The sequence below is a fragment of the Apaloderma vittatum genome, unplaced genomic scaffold (genome assembly GCF_000703405.1).
Source record: "Apaloderma vittatum isolate BGI_N311 unplaced genomic scaffold, ASM70340v1 scaffold1553, whole genome shotgun sequence".
NCBI classification, from domain to species: Eukaryota; Metazoa; Chordata; class Aves; order Trogoniformes; family Trogonidae; genus Apaloderma; species Apaloderma vittatum.
In genome coordinates, this window is record NW_009706199.1 from 19,508 (window position 1) to 24,464 (window position 4,957).

A 4,957-nucleotide genomic window follows, 5' to 3' on the forward strand; every position below is an offset into this window, starting at 1 on the left:
GTGCTGGTGATAGGACTGCTCTGAATGTGCACAAACTGTATGTACCTGAGCCTCTCCTAATGTTGTGGAGAACAAATCCTTCTGTAAGCACTTCTGTGAACACTTCAGTGACCGAGGCTTTGACCAACTGGTAGATCTTAGTAGTGAGCTAACTAGAGGGCAATATTACGTTTGGGATAAGTGGCCACTGTACCAATGCTTACTGGAATTGAGGTGAGGGCACTGATGTGAAACCTCTAATATTTTGAAGGAGGAGGATGGAAAATTAGCGTGGTGACAGTGAACAAGAGGTGTTATCTAAGATGTTAATATCTTGCCTTTGAGAAATCTATGTGTTGTAGCTTTAGCAGTGTCTGGGTCTTTTGGATTCTTTGGTGTTGTTACAAATACCATTTTATAAATGTGTCCTTGAGATGGAGAATGTTTTTGTTATTGTTTTTAATATCTTAATGTCTGATCAATTTTTATCAAAGAATGTGTAGCAACTGGATTAAAAATAAGGCTGCAATATTAGTCTCAAACAACCTAGTTTATAGATCATCTTTCTCCCTTCTTGCAGAAGGGGAAGCTTTTAGCCACAATCACTAAATTTTTATAAAATAAGGTTATGACTAAGTGTTCATCTGCAAGTCAGAATATTCTTTTGATGCTAGCATCTAAGACTTTTATGAAAATGTCTCAATATTTATTTTTTGAAAGAGATTCTCACTACTTTGTTTTAGTATTTTTTTTTGGTTTAGTGAGTTTGTTTACTGATATTTAATTTAGTGTAAAATATCCGAGGGACTCAAACTAGGTCTTTTATTATGCTTTCCTAAAGGCCATTATCTTACATTTTTTCAGCACCACAGTCTTTAGGTAGGTAAGATTTTTCCAGTTAAAAAGGGCATTGATAATAAAATAACACAAGCCTTTTCGTTAGCTTGAAAAAACTTAAGCTGTAACATTAAATAATGTTTACTTCAAAATAGTTTAAAGTATGTCTCAATTCTACTTATGCACATTTTAGTAAGTTTTAACTGAACACTGAAACTGATTTTTTTTAATGCATATCTTTAATTTTTTCCATTATTGAAAAGCTTAAGTTGAATTTTGTCTTCGTTTGCAGGTAAAGCCACCTGAGTGTGCTGTGAAGGTACAGAACAGTCATCTTCTCAAACGTGTTAACAGAAAGGATATTCTCTACTCCTTTATTTTAAATGGTAAGTTGTTCAAGGGAACTTTGACTGTGCTTTTGTGTGAATCTATTACAAATAGCTTTGAAAACTGTGCTAAGTCCTTACAGTGAAGACCAGTGATGAAGTTGGGAAACCATCCACAGGGTGGCATTGGGAAGGTTTGTTTTTGTGATGCTGAAGTTAGGCCTTGAAGCAAATATCAAAAGCACTGCTAGCCAAGGAGACTAGTATCGCTTAAACACTGATCTTATTTCTAGAAAACAAAAATAGATTTACTTTATTCATGGATGTTCATGAGATATTGGATTTATAAATTTGCATCTGTTAATTACTTTTTACCCTGTTTAATCTGTACTTTGCTGATGTATTGTCTCAGAGATTTAAACTAAATCTGCTGAGGTTAGATGTTTGACTGTTTACCTCAGAGTGCAATGGATAATAAAAGATTTATATTTACTGATATTAAGCTGGCTTTGGCAGAGGGAATCCTCCTGCCCTACAATCTATCTCAACTGTGACACCTACACCACAGACTTTTAGGTGAGGAATATCTGTTGTGCTGGTGGAAGAGTATGAAAACAGAGGTGGTGCACTTCTGTCGCTGTATAATGTAAGACGAGGGCTGAGCTGGGTGGTGCTCATGAAGAACTACTGCCAAAGTGCAGCCAATTTCGTTAGAATCTAAGTAAAGCTGATAATTATAACTTTTTTAGGGGGCTGCAGCTTTTCTGCTCCTACAAGGGGAAAGCAAAGCCTTTTGAGCAGGTAAGAAGCTGGAGAGCAGGTTTGTGCTTCCTTCTGAGAGAATGAGGAGGTTAGTAGTGTTAGCTACTCATAGGAGACACTGCTTTCTTTCTGCCTTGCACAAGCCACTGCCAGCCTTGCTTCAAGGTCCCTGAAAGAAAGCAAAGTCTGCAGCAGCGCTGTGAGATACTCTTGACTTTGCCTGTATCCTGGAGCTGACTCTAGCTCTGACCCTGGCTCTGATCCTTTGGCACACTTTGTCCCCTCAGCTGAAATTCACGTGTGCTTATTTTAAATTTCAGTTCTGATTATATGCTTGATGGTATTATAAAGTGCTTTTTGACACTTATAAACTGAAAGAGGTTGCGCCTTAAGAGAGGAAAAATTCAGTGGAGTTCTGGAAAACTCTATATATGCATGAATTCACAATGTTAGTGACAAACTGTATTTTGGAGGATGAAGGGATCAGGAAGCAATATGATGTGCAAAGAAATGTGAAAGTTATGGCAACGGTCTTTAAAGGAGAAGGATGAAAAAAAACCCATTCTTTGTGCTTTCTGTGTCTCCTGCAACTCCCATTAAATTGCAGGGTAACTTGATGGTCATATTCTGGAATTGTTTGGAAAAAAAAATCACATGCTGCAAATTTCAAAGGTGGAGGAAGTGTGTCAGGCAAAGTAAGTAGTCTGTTAAAAATTTGGTAAACCAAATAGGCATGTCAAAGACTAAAACCTTGCTTCTGTACTACATTATAAGATTAGCATATTACTTATTAATGAAGCAGATTTATTCCCCTTAATATATGTATTTACAGGTGTCTTGTTGTCACATAAGTGTGCTCATAGATGAATATGTGTGCAAAGGTTTCTCCAGTCGCTAATCCGTACCTGTGGCCACACCAGCAGCTGACTTCAGGACCCCTCATGTCTCCACTATCAGGCCCTCAGATTTATGGTCTCTCTAGTAGCTGGCTTTACAGACTTCTCCTACTTTGGGGATTAAAAAAGGCACAGTTGTCTTATTTTAATGTCAATGTGTCTTTTTTAAAAAAAAAATAAAGCTTAACAGTTGTGGTGGTATTGTTATGTTTCAGTTGCATTTCATACTGCATGGAAGCGTCATTGCTGGCTTTTACGTGTGGGAGGTTGTAGATATGAGTTGTTACATGAATGAGAATTTAGGTTTGGGAATATTTTGTCTAGGTCATATTTATTCCAAAAACTTGAAAGATTATTTTAAGATATTTGCTGCTCATTCTCAGTGTAGTTTTATCAAATATTTTCTGTTTCTTTGTGCAGGTTAAGTGCAACTTTGATTAAGCACGACTTTCACGTAGAGTTTAATTGAAGTATATCTAGTATTTAATAGTCTGGAGTTTAATGTAGCTGAAGTGTATTTAAAGATAGAATGCTGAACATACTTGAAAATAGTCAGTCTTTGATATTTTCAAAAAAATATTAAAACCTAATTTTAGCAGACATAACATTCTAATTTTTGGTTGAACACTGATCATGCATGTATTGCAAATGTTCTAATAGATTTGGAAACTCAACCTAGTCAATAAAATAGTAAGCTTATGTTTAAAATAATGATTGATTTCTACAGAAATGTAATATTTTTCTTTTTAAATTTCTGCTTCAAAGAATTTCACTTACAAGTAATAATTAAAAATTTAAATGGCTTTGCCTCTTTTGTATGCACAGCAAGGCATTTTCATTTTAAATCAAGTCACTGATTTTGTCACTTGGATTATAATTGTGCCTTGCCTTTTTCCGCTTCTGTGGATTTCTTAGTGTGTTTTGCTAATATAAACACCCCCCAAAAGTCGCAAGGTTGCTCAAAATAAGATACAGCTATTAGAAAGCTATTAGCTGTGTGAAAGGTGCTGATTCCTTAATGTGTCATCCTGTGTGAAGTAGGATGCGTTGGCTTTGCCGAACTTCCATTGTAACCCTACAACACTTCTCTACAAAAACACTTCCCACAAAGACAGTGGGAGAGTGCAGCCAGGCAGCAAATACCAAGTGCAGGGCTTGAAAAAGGACCCTGATGCTTCTTCAGTGGCCCCAAATGCCAGTTCACTAGACCAGCTGAAGAACTCCTTTGGAAATGCTCCTATGTGATCACAAGAAATACATGTGTATAGTTAGTTTGGCACACAAAAATGTTACATATTCAGTTACGTGTTTTGAAGAAAGATTATGCCTGTGACTGATGTGTGGGTAAGACTTCTTTAGAAATACTTCTGTTGTGAAAGCGATTTTGATGTTTTTAGTCAGGGTTAAGCCAAGTTTCTTTTTACAAAGACTTTTACCTGTACTATCTGACTCTTCAGTCACATAACCTGGATACTTTGTGGCTGGCAAATTACAGAATGATTTGGTAACTTAAATTTTTGATTTGAAACAAACTATCAAGAAAAGTTCCTTCTGAATTCATAGTGGTTTGACACTGGCCGGCGGCCAGGTGCTCACCCAGGCTCTCTATCATGCCCATTTCTCTGCTAGACAGAGGGAGAAAATATATTGAAGGGCCTGTGGTTTGAGATAAGGACAGGAAGATCACTTACATTTACCATCCTGGGCAAAACAGACTGGATTTGGGGAAATTAGTTAAATTTATTAAAGAACAAATCAGAGAAGAGTAGTGAAAAATAAAAACAGATCTTAAAAAATAACACCTTCCATTCTTCCTGGGCTTAACTTCACTCTCAATTTTTCCACCTCCTCCCCCAAGCGGTGCAGGGCGACAGGGAATGGGGCTGCAGTCAGTTCATCCGATGTCATTTCCACCGCTGCTTCTTCCTCCGGAGGAGGACTCCTCACTCTTCCCCTGGGCCATTGTGAGGTCCCTCTCACAGGAGATGATCTTCACACACTTTCTCCAGTGTGAGTCCTCTCACCAGGGGCAGTTTGTCACAGTGCCCCAACATGAGTCTCTCCATGGGGCGCAGTCCTTCACGGGGAAACTGCTCCAGCATGAAGCCCCCACGGCGTCACACAAGTCCTGCCAGCCACCCTGGTCCAGCATGGGCT

At 38.0% G+C, this 4,957-nt stretch overlaps 1 protein-coding gene across 1 annotated transcript in view; it reads left to right on the plus strand.

Moving 5' to 3' along the window:
- The first annotated feature begins 1,109 nt into the window (after positions 1-1,109).
- WASF3 (WAS protein family, member 3) overlaps positions 1,110-4,957 on the plus strand; it is a 47,069-nt gene continuing 43,221 nt past the window's right edge. Inside the window, exon 1 of the mRNA XM_009865678.1 lies at positions 1,110-1,202. The gene's annotated coding sequence lies outside the window, so the exon portion shown is untranslated. The remainder of the gene's footprint in view (positions 1,203-4,957) is intronic.